This window comes from Giraffa tippelskirchi, chromosome 13 (genome assembly GCF_054371585.1).
Source record: "Giraffa tippelskirchi isolate mGirTip1 chromosome 13, T2T-mGirTip1v1.2.pri, whole genome shotgun sequence".
Lineage (NCBI taxonomy): Eukaryota > Metazoa > Chordata > Mammalia > Artiodactyla > Giraffidae > Giraffa > Giraffa tippelskirchi.
In genome coordinates, this window is record NC_137287.1 from 86,486,001 (window position 1) to 86,500,267 (window position 14,267).

The following is a 14,267-nucleotide window of genomic DNA, read 5'->3' on the forward strand; positions in this document are numbered from 1 at the left end:
GGGCAGAGACCTCCACCACTGACTCCACTTCCAATCTTTCTTGTTTTGCTCTACAAGCCAGAAAAGAAACACCACTTTGCCAAGTCTGCCTCCACCCAATTATGAGTAGGATGAAAGACTGATGTCTTGGTAAAGCTTTCCCTCTTTATTCTACTATTGTAGAAATGTTTAATAAATTCAATCATAGCTCCATGGGATGAATTAGGAGATTGGGATTGACATATATACAGTATTGATACTGTGTATAAAACAGATAACCAATGAGAACCTACTGTATAGCTCAGGGAACGTTCCTCAATGCCCTGTGGTGACCTAAATGGGAAGGAAATCCAAAAAAGAGGGGTATATGTATACAATAGGTGATTCACTTTGCTGTACAGCAGAAACTAAAAGCTCCAATACTTTGGTACCCTGATGTGAAGAGTCAACTCATTGGAAAAGATCCTGATTCTGGGAAAGATTGAAGGCAAAAGGAGTAGGGGGTGACAAATGATGAGATGGTTGGATAGCATCATCGACTCAATGGACATGAATTTGAGCAAACTCCGGGAGATAGTGGAGGACAGAGGAACCTGGTGAGCTGCAGTCCATGGGGTCATAAAGAGTTGAACACAACTTAGTGATTGAACAACAACAACAGCAGTATCAGAATCTAGCAGAGCATTGTAAATCAACTATACTTCAATAAAACAGCCATCCCTCCAAGTCAGGTTTATTGTAGACCTACTAAGGACAAGAAACACAAGTGCTAAATATTTAATACTAAGGACTATAGTAAGTACTAAGAACAATAGAAGCCAGGTGCTCAAAGTGTGATCCATGGACCTTCAACCTCAGCATCCCTGGGAGCTTTTAGAGATGCAGAATCTCAGCTCTTACCTCAGACCTAATGAATCAAACTCTTCCTTTTAATAAGAGCCTCAGGTGAGAACAGCCTTTGGAAGTGCTAACCAAAGGCTGTATCACAGGAGTATTTTTGTAGATATTAGGTTTGAGGAATCAGGTAGTTAAATGGGAAGAGAGCCTCACAAGAAGATTAGAAATGATAAGCTTTTAATTTGTTTTTAAAATAATTCTATTTATTTTTGTCTGTGCTGGGACTTTGTTGCCGCTTAGGCTTTTCCTCTAGTTGTGGCGAGTGGGGGCTCCTCTGTAGTTGTGGGGAGTGGGTTTCGCATTGCGGTGCGTCTCAGGGCATGAGCTCTAGGTTCAGGGGCTTCAGTTGTTGTGGTTGTGGGCTCAGTAGTTGTGGCTCCCGGGTTCTAGGGTGCAGACTCAGTAGTTGTGGTGCACGGGCTTAGCTGCTCCTGGGCGGCTAGGTGGGATCTTCCTGGACCAGAAATCAAACCTGGGTTTCCTGCATTGGCAGGCATATTCTTTACCACTGAGCCATTGGTGAAGCCCAGACATGATCAGCTTTTTAATTCTTTGTGGAACACAGCTTGACTTTACCCCCCAGTGAAAGCCGAGTGTCACTTTGGTCCCATTAGGGCCTATAACTTTGGGAAGGACACCTTTTTACCATGGTGAGGGGCCAAAAGTGGATGAAATTAAAAGTACTGTTCAGTAAGACACGCCCAAAAATAGCTTGTTGGGCCTTGGAGGTGGTGTGGATTGCAGGTCCTATGTCATCAGACCAAGGCGTGAGAAACTGAATTGGTAACCTGAGAAAACATGGATGCATGAATTTGTAGCTGTAGCGTAGGTGTTATTTTATATTCTGCCCCTTCTCCCTCTCTCCTTGCATTTGTGAATATTTAAAAGTCTGCTTTTCTCTCTGTTCATCTGAGACTTGCTTTCCACCCACTCTCTGTCCCGGGGCTGATGACATCTGTTCCTTCATGTCACACTCTGGATGGCGGACAGCTCTCAGGATTGCTCATGTTCCCATGTGGGAAGGGAGGTCTCCATAGTCATCTTGGTGAGCAGCGGGTGCCTGCTGAGGTCCTGGGGTCTGCAGAAAATAGTGCTGATGTTATGTGGTGTAGAAGGTAGAAAAGCCTGGGCTGAACCTGTGCTGCTAACGAAAACATCACCCTGGAGTCTCCCTGTAGCAGCTCAGAGGTGAAAATGAGATCCTGCCTCATGATACTCCATTGTTCATTCCCACCAGCTGGTCCTTCTCTCCTAGGCTTGTTACCATCCAAACATTGTTATTGAAGATGGTGGCTTCTTAGTGCCTTACCATGATTGCAAGCCCACTGTCCCCCTTGTAAAACAAGCATTTGTGCTCAGTCGTATCCGACTCCTTGTGATCCCATGGACTGTAGCCCGCCAGTCTCCTCTGTTTTGTAGGCAAGAATACCGGAGTGGGTTGCCATTTCCTCCTCCAGAGGATCTTCTGGACCCAGGGATGAACCCATGTCTCCTGTATTAGCAGGCAGGTTCTTTACCACTGCACCACCTGGGAAGCCCTGTAAAACAAGGCAGTTGCCCCAATAACTTTCTGTGCACTCTTTTTAAACCCCAGTTGTTTTTCAATAAGTTTCTAGGAAAGTAGAAATGAGTGTGATGAACAAAGGTATACTCCTTATCTAAGTTAACCAAATATCGACATTGTGATTGTGTATGTGTGTGTGTGTGGGGGGTGTTGTATGAAGAAATGATCAGCTTTTTAACTCTTCGAGGAACACAGCTTGACTTGCTTGAAATTTGAATTGCTTGACTCTTGAAATTTGAATTGCTCCTTCAATATGCTAAGAATTGTGGCATGTATTCAAAGCAGCATACAGAGGAAACTTATAGCTTTAAATGCTTATATGGGAAGAGAAGAAAAGTCTGAAACCAGTGATCTAAGCTTTCACCTAGAAAAAGAAAAACAAGTTAGGTCCAAAGCAAGGAATTTAAGTAGTAAAGATAAGGGTCAGTTCAGTTCAGTTGCTCAGTCGTGTCCAACTCTTTGTGACCCCATGGACTGCAGCACTCCAGGCTTCCCTGTCCATCACCAACTCCTGGAGCTTGCTCAAACTCATGTCCATCAAGTTGGTGATGCCATCCAACCCCGTCATTCTCTGTCACCCCCTTCTCCTGCCTTCAATCTTTTTCAGCATCAGGGTCTTTTCCAATGAGTCTGTTCTTTGCATCAGGTGGCTAAAGTATTGGAGTTTCAGCTTCAGAGTATAAATATATCTTAGAGTGTATATATATATATATATACAGTGTGATATATATAATTGTGTATATATACATATATATATGAAATAGAGACTAGAAAATGAGAGGAACAATGAAAACAAAAGCTGGTATTTTTCAAAGAGCAACAGAATTGATAAACCTCCAGCTAGACCATGAATAAAAGAGGGAAGACCCAAATTACTGATATCAGGAATCCAAGAGGGATTTCATTACTGACCCTTCAGGACAGTAATGACTATGACAAACACCTCTCTGCCCTTAAGTACATTGACTTAGATAAAACGGAAAGATACCTTCTGCGTTCTTTGCAATGCTGTCACAATGCAGAGTTCTTTGCTGCGTACTAGAACAGGCACCTGGTTCCATGATCTCTTACTTCATTCTGACTAATTGCCAATTAAAGCTCTGCATTCACTCGAGTCTCTGGTTGTCACCTTTCTCCGATGCCCTAACCTTTGCTGGCCCTCCTCCACTGAGTGTAATATGCAGAGAATTAGATGTAAATGAGGATATATCCGTCCAGAAATGAATTTTCTTCAGAAATATTTGCAAAGGGGGAGTAGGTGTGAGCAACACCTAAATGTCAGTAATAAATGTTTCAGTTTTCAACTCAGGAAGAGCCTCATAAATGCCCCGTTTTGCCCTTTTAAAACAATAGAACTAGTTAACTGTCCCGTTTGGAAGAGGAGCACACTGTTTATAAAAATAGGTTTTACATGATGAAGGAAATCTGAATTTTTGGTAAGGTCATTTGTTCACTTAAATATTTATTGAGTGCCTATGGATGTTAGGGACAGTCTTGACTTCTGAAGACTGAAGATGGATCAGGACAGTCACGATTCTTGCCTTCAAAGCAGCATCTTTCAGAACAAATGATGAACTCATTTCCCATTGAGAGAGGATCATTCCTGTTCATCCTTCACTTGGAAGATTAAGTGTTCAGTTAGATGTGTAAGAACTGCCAGATCAATGATTTTTCTTTTATAATTTTAAAACCACCAGGGAAGCCCAAAAGATATGATAAGATTAGACAAATATCGCCAATTATCCTCTATAGTGATAAGTAGCAATTTTCAGCCTTAATAACAATATATTAGAATGCAAATTAAGGTCTCTTGAATCTGAAGCACCTGCTAGGTGGGCCGGAGTAAGCTGAGAATGGATAAAGAGGAAGTGGCTGGACAGTGGGATGATCCATTACTATAAGAGGGAAAGATCAGGGTACATTAAGGACATCCAAGTCCAATCTTGGGGGCCACCAAAAGACTCAGACATCAAAATTCACACTTAGTATAAGAGGTGAGGATGAACAGGACTCATCCATTTCCAATAGGAAATAAGCTCACCATTTCTCTGGGGAATGTTGCTGTTTTGTTCAGTCTCTAACGTTTCTCTCTCTAAATCTCAGATGAAGAAAAGATTTCCTCTCTCTCTGCATACATGAAGGGATGGTTGTTTTTCTTCCCTTTTCTTGATCATGCACTTAAAAAGAAAGTACTTTTATAAAAACTTTTCATTTCATACTGGAGTATAATTGATTAACCATGTTGTGATAGTTTCAGGTGTACAGAAAATTGATTCATTTATATATTTATACATTCATTTATTCATTATACATACACGTGTGCCTCTGTGTGCTCTGTGTTCAGTTGCTCAATTGTGTCTGACCCTGAGACCCCATGGACTGTAGCCTCCCAGGCTCCTCTGTCCATGGGATTCTCCAGGCAAGAATACTGGAGTGGGTTGCCATGCCCTCCTCCAGAGGGTCTTCCAGGGGATCTTCCCGACCCAGGGATAGAACCTGCATCTCTTGTGTCTCCTACATTGGCAGGCGGATACTTTATCACCTGGGAAGCCCCAACACATGTACCTATTCTTCTTCCAACTAAACAGCAAAACACTTTTAACAAATAAATTCTTTATGATTGTTTCCCTCAAGCAGAGACCTCTGATGGATGGTTTAATATCCTCCCCTCAGATCAGCTTCTGATAGAATGAACAGGAGAGCAGAAAAGCTTTACTCCATCAAGACTTAACTCCAAATGGTATTGCAGCCCTGATAGCCTTAGCACATCTGAGAACCTTTGCCCCTGTCTGGCCTGTGCAGGAGGAAGTGAGCAAGCTGTCCTGAGGACAATGAAGTAAGGACAAAGCTGAGGGGAGAGAGACCTGTTAGGCTCGGCTGGGCCCCTGCTGCCCCCAGACTGATCTATGGCTTCCCTAGCAGCTTCACTAAGAAATGTGCGTGAATATCCATCAGCTTGTTCAACTTGAAATATGAGTGAGAGTCTGGCTCAACAATATCTAGGGAGCATTTTCTGGAACACAGTTCTGTACTAAGGTCTATTTTTGGATCCTCACTACTAAAACAGAGGGGAGAGAGTCACTCCACCCTCCTCCGTGACCCCTACACAAACTGAGGAAATAGAAATCACACAATTCAGGCTGGGAGACATATCCTTACATTTTTGAGATGTTATAGAAATCAAGTAGTTACGATATGAGTTGGGTATATGTCGGTGTCCTTATTAGGTAAGACAATATCTAGTCTGTCAACAACAAATGACTCGAGGAGGTAAATGAGATATATTGATGAAGCCTGCATGTAGTGACAAAGGGTGTGAGTTATTCCTCTTCTTAGAGCTTCTTCTCTGGATGTTAAGAATTACTGTTTTATTTGGGAGGCTGGCATTTCCAATTCAATCAATGCTTTTTGAGGACAAACCACATGAGAGGTCCTGCAAGGGACACAAAGATAAACAGCACTGGCACTTGTCCTCAGGGCTCACAGTGTGTGTGTGTGTGTGTGTGTGTGTGTGTGATTAGAGACAAAAAAAAAAAAAATAGCTACCAGAAAAGCTACCATAGATTGAATACTTCATATGCCTGACACTACTCACAGTTATTTTTATTTATTCACTTATATTTTCTATTTATTTTATTTTTTAGGCTGGCTGCATGGCACGTGGATTCTTAGTTCCCTGACCAGACACTGAATCCATGCGCTCTGCATTGGAAGCTCAGAGTCTTAACTTCTGGATCACTAGGTAAGTCTCTCCACATTATTTTTAATCTCATTTAATCCTTTCAACAACCATATAAGGTAAGTATGATTCTCTATTTATGGTTAAGTGACTTCCCAGTTCAGTTCAGTTGCTCAGTCATGTCCAACTCTTTGGGACCCTATGAACTGCAGCATACTAGGCCTCCCTGTCCATCATCAACTCCCAGAGTTTACTCAAACACATGTCCTTTGAGTTGGTGATGCCATCCAACCATCTCATCCTCTGTTGTCCCCTTCCCCTCCCGCCTTTAATCTTTCCCAGCATCAGGTCTTTTCCAATGAGTCAGTTCTTCACATCAGGTGGCCAAAGTATTGGAGTTTCAGCTTCAGCATCAGTTTTTCTAATGAATGTTCAGGACTGATTTCCTTTAGGATGGACTGGTTGGATCTCCCTGCTGTCCAAGGGACTCTCAAGAGTCTTCTCCAACACCACAGTTCAAAAGCATCAATTCTTCAGTGCTCAGCTCTCTTTATAGTCCAACTCTCACAACTATACATGACTACTGGAAAAATCATAGCTTTGACTAGACTTTGTTGGCAAAGTAATGTCTCTGCTTTTTAATATGCTGTCTAGGTTGGTCATAACTTTTCTTCCAAAGAGCAAGTGTCTTTTAATTTCATGGCTGCAGTCACCATCTGCAGTGATTTTGGAGCCCCCCAAAATAAGGTCTGTCACAGTTTCCATGGTTTCCCCATCTATTTGCCATGAAGTGATGGGACCAGATGCCATGATCTTAGTTTTCTGAATGCTGAGTTTTAAGCCACGTTTTTCACTCCCCTCTTTCACTTTCATCAAGAGCTTCTTTAGTTCTTCTTCACTTTCTGCCATAAGGCTGGTGTCATCTGCATATCTGAGATTATTGATATTTCTCCTGGCAATCTTGATTCCAGCTTGTGCTTCATTCAGGCCAGCATTTTGCATGATGTACTCTGCATATAAGTTAAATAAGCAGGGTGACAATATACAGCCTTGAGGTAGTCCTTTTCCTGTTTGAAACCAGTCTGTTGTTCCATGTCCAGTTCTAACTGTTGCTTCTTGACCTGCATACAGCTTTCTCAGGAGGCAAGTCAGGTGGTCTGGTATTCCCATCTCTTTAAGAATTTTCCACAGTTTCTGGCATAGTCAATATAGCAGAAGTAGATGTTTTTCTGGAATTCTCTTGCTTTTTTGATGATCCAATGATGTTGGCAATTTGATCTCTGGTTCCCCCACCTTTTCTAAATCCAGCTTGAACATCTGGAAGTTCACAGTTCACATACTGTTGAAGCCTGGCTTGGAGAATTTTGAGCATTACTTTGCTAGCTTGTGAGATGAGTGCAATTGTGTGGTAGCTTGAGCATTCTTTGGCATTGCCTTTCTTTGTGATTGGAATGAAAACTGGCATTTTCCAGTCCCATGGCCACTGCTGAGTTTTCCAAATTTGCTGCCATATTGAGTGCAGCACTTTCACAGCGTCATCTTTTAGGATTTGAAATAGCTCAACTGGAATTTCATCACCTCCACTAGCTTTGTTTTTAGTGGTGCTTCCTAAGGCCCACTTGACTTTGCATTCAAGGATGTCTGGCTCTAGGTGAGTGATCACACCATCATGGTTATTTGGGTCATGAAGATCTTTCTTGTAAAGTTCTTCTATGTATTCTTGCCACCTCTTCTTAATATCTTCTGTTTTTGTTAGGTCCATACCATTTTTGTCCTTTATTGTACCCATCTTTGCACGAAATGTTCCCTTGGTATCTCTAATTTTCTTGAAGAGATCTCTGGTCTTTCTCATTCTATTGTTTTCCTCTATTTCTTTGCATTGATCACTGAGGAAGACTTTCTTATCTCTCCTTGCTGTTCTTTGGAACTGTGAATTCAGATGGGTATATCTTTCCTTTTCTCCTTTGCCTTTCACTTCTCTTCTTTTCTCAGCTATTTGTAAGGCCTCATCAGACAACCATTTTGCCTTTTTACATTTCTTTTTATTGGGGATGGTCTTGATCAATGCTTCCTGTACAATGTCATGAACCTCCATCCATAGTTCTTCAGGCACTCTGTCTATCAGACCTAATCGGACAAAATGTGGTCCACTGGAGAAGGGAATGGCAAACTACTTCAGTATTCTTGCCTTGAGAACCTCATGAACAGTATGAAAAGGCAAAACGATAGGACACTGTAAGATGAACTCCCCAGGTCTGTAGGTGCCCAATATGCTACTGGAGATCAGTGGAGAAATAATTCCAGAAAGAATGAAGCTGCTAAGTTGCTTCAGTCGTGTCCGACTCTGTGTGGCCCCATAGACGGCAGCCCACCAGGCTCCGCCGTCCCTGGGATTCTCCAGGCAAGAACACTGGAGTGGGTTGCCATTTCCTTCTCCAATGCATGAAAGAGAAAAGTGAAAGTAAAGTTGCTCAGTCATGTCCGACTCTTAGCGACCCCATGGACTGCAGCCTACCAGGCTCCTCCATCCATGGGATTTTCCAGGCAAGAGTACTGGAGTGGGGTGCCACTGCCTTCTCCGAAAGAATGAAGAGACAGAGCCAAAGCAAAAACAACACCTAGTTGTGGATGTGATTGGTGATGGAAGTAAAGTCTGATGCTGTAAAGAGCCATATTGCATAGGAACCTGGAATGTTAGGTCCATGAATCAAGGCAAATTGGAAGCAGTCAAAGAAGAGATGGCAAGAGTGAACATCGACATTTTAAGAATCAATGAGCTAAAATGGACTGGAATGGGTGAATTTAACTCAGATGACCATTATATCTACTACTGTGGCCAAGAATGCCTTAGAAGAAATGGAGTAGCCATCATAGTCAACAAAAGAGTCTGAAATGCACTACTTAGATGCAGTCTCAAAAATGACAGTGATCTCTGTTTATTTCCAAGGTAAACCATTCATTATGACAGTAATCCAAGTCTATTCCCCAACCAGTAATGCTGAAGAAGCTGAAGTTGAATGGTTCAGTGAAGACCTACAAGATCTTCTAGAACAAACTCCCCCAAAAGATGTCCTTTTCATTATAGAGGATTGAAATGCAAAAGTGTGAAGTCAAGAAATATCTGGAGTAACAGGTAAATTTGGCCTTGGAGTACAGAATGAAGCAGGGCAAGAGCTAATAGAGTTTTGCTAAGAGAATGCACTGGTCATAGCAAACACTCTCTTCCAGCAACACAAGAGAACACTCTACATATGAACATCACCAGATGGTCAATACTGAAATCAGATTGATTATCTTCTTTGCAGCCAAAGATTGAAAAGCTCTATACTATCAGCAAAAACAAGACCGGGAGATGACTGTGGCTCAGATCATGAACTCCTTATTGCCAAATTCAGACTTAAATTGAAGAAAGTAGGGAAAACCATTAGAGCATTCAGGTGTGACCTAAATCAAATCCCTTACGATTTTCTCAGGGTCACATGCTAATAAGTGAAGGATCACAAGAGAATTCCTAGCAAAGTGAGATGGGGGCTCAGAGGAGTAAATATCACATCTGAATAAGAAGATGTTAAGAGCTTCATCAGGGAAGATGTTTTTGCAAGGCTTGGACATCAGGGAAGAATTTTGAAAGGCAAACATTGTGGTTGTGGGGTGTGGGATGTATTCTTGGTGGAGGGAATATTTGAGCAAAAGCTGAGTGTGTTCGTGGAACAGCGAGACTGATGGATTGGGCTGTGGTGGGGTGCAGTGAGAGACAAGGCTGGAGAGATAGAACATTTTGGAGATGACAGCTGCAATGTAGGGGACATTAACGACTGTGGTCTTAGCTGTACTCTGAGGAGGACTGTCAGGATTAATATTGGAATCCAGGAGTGCAGGAAGCAGTTAGGTGTGTGCCCTAAGAATTTCATTAAAGGTAATGAGAGTCTTAACTAGGGCAGTGGCTTTGGGAGTGGATGGCATTATGATTTTTAAGATGAGCATCCTGTGGGTTATTTGGTTTTAGGACTCCCAAGGAAGAAATTGTGCCTATTTCCACCAGGTGAACCCTGACTATAAATACTCTGATAGATAATATGGTTCTACTAATTATTCTAGAAATTATACTAATATATGTCAATACTTTCCAAGCAATGTTGTTTCCAAGTAGCTCCAGGAGCTATCTGCTGATGCTAAAGGCAAAGCACAAGTGGTAGTATCAGCCCCCAGCCTGCAGTCACCTGGGCGAAGCCAGCAGCTCAACCCCTCACTCGCAGAATGCAGTGGGCAGAATGGGGTGGATGCTGTACCTTCTGGTGCCCACGTCACTAAGGGATTAACCTCAGGAGGCTGAGCCAGGTCATACAGGGGTCCTTCTTCTCAGGTGTTAACTATTCAGTTCAGTTCAGTTACTCAGTCATGTGGGACTCTTTGCGATGTCAACTGTATGTGGTGGAAAACTAACTTCCTCTGTGAAAGTTTTCTGCAGGCTTTTCTTTTCCTTCTTCATGCTGCTGTATCACCTTGTATGTCCTCTCATGAGACCACGTATCTCATGTCACTATTACTATCTCTTTCCCCAGCTTCTGCCTCTATTATCTTGTGAGTTTCCCAAGGTCAAGGACTGTGCCCTGTTTAACTGAGAACTTTTATCCCAAAGCCAAGAACTAAGGAGATGAAGCTGACTGAAGGAGGATGAGCTGTTAGAAGGAGCACACCATTTTGGAGGACCAACTTTGATCAACAGGGACCAGGATCAGAGTGACAGAAGCCTTGTGGAGGAGGGCAGACCATGGTGGGAAATGTCAAGATTCCTTACATGTTGGGTGCGCCTTCTCCTTTCCATCCTAGAGCTTCTCCTATCTGCCAAATTTTTTGTTCAAACCTTGGAGGGTTTTTTTTTTCTTTTAAATTTTAATTAATTTATTTTTAATTGAAGGATAATTGCTTTACAGAATTTTGTTGTTTTCTGTCAAACCACAACATGAATCAGCCATAGGTGTACATATGTCCCCTCCCTTTTGAAACTCTCTCCCATCTCCCTCTCTATCTCACCCCTCTAGGTTGATACAGAGTCCCTGTTTGAGTTTCCTGAGACATACAGCAAGTAAATCTTGGGGGGTTTCCAGCTTGGTATTTACCACAGAGGTCATTCCCTTTCAAAACTAGAAGAGCTTGGCAGATTGCCCGTGAAAACTATGCTTTCCACCACAATGCAGCCAAATTCCTCCAGCCATAGTGGAAGGAAACTTTTGAACTTCTTGGTGTGAAAATGAGGAAGGGGTTGAGTGTTGGAGTGAGGACAGCAACAAGCAAAATCTGTGGGGTACCCACCTTTCCATCTTTGAGGAGACATTGGGCAGAATTCATCTGACAAAATTTTGTTCTTGGGAGCTGGTGAGGTTTTGTTACCCTTATTTTACTGAAGATGTACCTGGACCGAAGATTAAGAGGTTAAATCATTTGCCCAATGGCTAGTAAGAACCTAAACCTTATGACTTTGAAGGCAAGATTCTTTTTCTCAAACTCTCAGAAGCTACTTGAGCAGTAAAGAGATCACTTGAGGTTCCTCTGAGGAGTGAGTCAGCGTCCCCACTGTTTCACATTGACGTAACAGCCTTTCTTTTCTGGGCTCTGGGATGATCAGAAGTCATCTTAGATGTAGACACATCACGTTGTTAGGGCTAAAGGAAGGGGGGTATGGATCGTCACCCCCACTCCCAGGAATAAAGCCACTTCCTGCCATCCCACTACCCTTCCACAGGAAGGTGTTCTATAGAACGGTGCTCTAGAGAAATGACATCCTTTTCTGAAAGTTCAGTATCTTTTAACTTTGCTGAATACTCACTAATTCTATTTCTTTTTGTTACAAACTCAACAGCAAACTCATTAGTAGCTTATTAGCCAGGGCTGTTGAAGCTGAGCTGATGTGGTTAAGGAAAATTAGTTTCTGAAGTTTGGTCAGTGCAGGAAGTGATCCTTGTTGGGGCTAATGAGAGCTTGATGAATGCCACGGCACAATTGACAAATGCCGGCAATCAGAGACAATAAGGCCATTAATGAATTTCAATAATTCCAACAAAAAGGTCACACATTAGTCAGGGATAGGATGAGCAGAAGGAGGATGTGGGAGTCAGAAAGTAATCTCAACAGGAGTTCAATAAATTTGCCAAGTTTTGCAAAGGAAACAAAGTGATGCTGAAGCCAGCGCTTCTGGGCAATGGTAAATACAGTAAAGGAATCCTGATGCTAAATGTTAAAGAGGTATGTTAATTCTTGACAACTGAATGAATTTGATAGAAATGATTGGTAAGCTTGGATTTACAGGGAAAGGGAAGAGAGGGAAAGATTTCCACTTGTAAAGTTCTTAATTCTGTCCTTAGCCATTGATTCTCTCATGCGATTCTTGTTATAATTCTATGAGACATTTAAGGTGTTTCAGTCTAGGGTGGCTTTGTGTGTTACTTGGAGGCAGCACAATGATTGATGACTAGGTGACTGTGCCATCTCCAAAGGCCACCTTCAGCCTCCAGTTTGAATGCTGTAAAATTAGATCCATGAACCTATACAACAAGGGACTTTGGTTCAGTTGGACCCCAAATAATAAGAAGCCCCCCTGTCACAGTCACCCCACTTCACAATTACCTGCACTTCCATCTTACTTGAATCCTTTGGACTGAAAGGAGATCAAACCAGTCAATCCTAAAGGAAGTCAACCCTGAGTTTCATTGGAAGGACTCATGCCGAAGCTAAAGCGTCAATGTTTGACCACCTGACAAGAAGAGCCAATTCATTGGAAAAGACCCTGATGCTGGGAAAGATTGAGGGCAGGAGGAGAAGGGGGTGACAGAGGATGAGGTGGTTGGATGGCATCTTTGACTCAACGGATATGAGTTTGAGCAAGCTCCGGGAGATAGGGAAGGACAGAGGATCCTGGTGTGCTGCAGTCCATGGGGTCACACAGAGATGGACACGACACAACTTAGTGACTGAACAACAACTGCCATCTTGCCTGAGGAGGTCATTTCTTCTCTTTAGGCTGATGAATTCCTTTGGAAAACTTCAAAGGCAGAATCTGTGAGGCTGAAGCATTAAAAATACATATTTTTATTTAAATTTACGTAGAGTAGAATTGACACGTTTGTGTAGGTGTGATGTTTCAGCTTTGCTTGCCAAGTAGCAAAATTTCCATTGTATTTCACAAAACAAAAGACCCTTGCAGGCAACCTATTAGACAAAATAACTACTGCCAGAAAAAACTTACATGCCTGTTGAGGAGTATCACTCAAGTCCAGAGCAAAAGCTTCTGCTGGATAGCAGACATGATAGACAATCTGTCTGTACATGCACTTTGTCCTAAATGAGAGACAGAACAAGCATTCCGCATGTAACTTTGAGATCTATTTACTCTTGTAGATGTGTGTTCTTAAGAATGTTTTATTCGGCTGTTTCCTCCAATGCTTATGATTCCTACATTTATATAGTCATATCTTTGGCAGTACCTGTTTTCTAATTCAATTGTCCACAGTCCTTTTCAGTGTCTTTTCTGCATCTCACATTTCACTTGTACAGAACTGAGCTCTGATTTGGGCTGAAAGTTTCAACCCTCTAATCAGTGACTGGTTCCCCTGGCAACCAGCCCACCCGAGGGCTTTTTCCGAAAGTCACCTTATTAGCATAAACTGAGGTGTGGTTGAAAGGAGCAGGGGCCCTGGTTCAATCCCTGGTCGGGGAACTAGGTCCCACCAGGTGGCTCAGTGGTGAAGAATCTGCCTGCCAGTTCAGGAGACGCAAGAAAAGTGGGTTTGATCCCTGGGTGGGGAAGATCCCCTGGAGTAGGGAAGATCCCCTGGAACAGGAAGTGCAACCCACTCCAGTGTTCTGTCTGGAAAATTCTGTGGACAGTGGCGCCTGGCAGGCTACAGTCCATGAGGTTGCAGGGTCAGACACAACTGAAGAGATTGAGCACTTCTGGAATCCTGGGGCTGTGGGCTTATGGTCCTCAAGTAGTTAATATCATCCATTGTTGGAGATGGGGAGGTTTTTTACATCTGCAAATCAACTCAGGAAATGTGCATTAAATACTATTATCTAGGTACTTTATAGAAGAGCTAAAGGAAAGGATGGAGGTGGGGGGAGGCCTGTCCTGGGAAGGCCATATGAAGTCCT

General features: G+C 42.6%; 1 protein-coding gene across 1 annotated transcript in view; it reads left to right on the plus strand.

The window, feature by feature from the left end:
• The first annotated feature begins 6,084 nt into the window (after positions 1 to 6,084).
• Positions 6,085 to 14,267, plus strand: part of LOC145533342 (aldo-keto reductase family 1 member C3-like) — a 75,862-nt gene continuing 67,679 nt past the window's right edge. The window contains exon 1 of the mRNA XM_081560551.1: positions 6,085 to 6,182. The gene's annotated coding sequence lies outside the window, so the exon portion shown is untranslated. The remainder of the gene's footprint in view (positions 6,183 to 14,267) is intronic.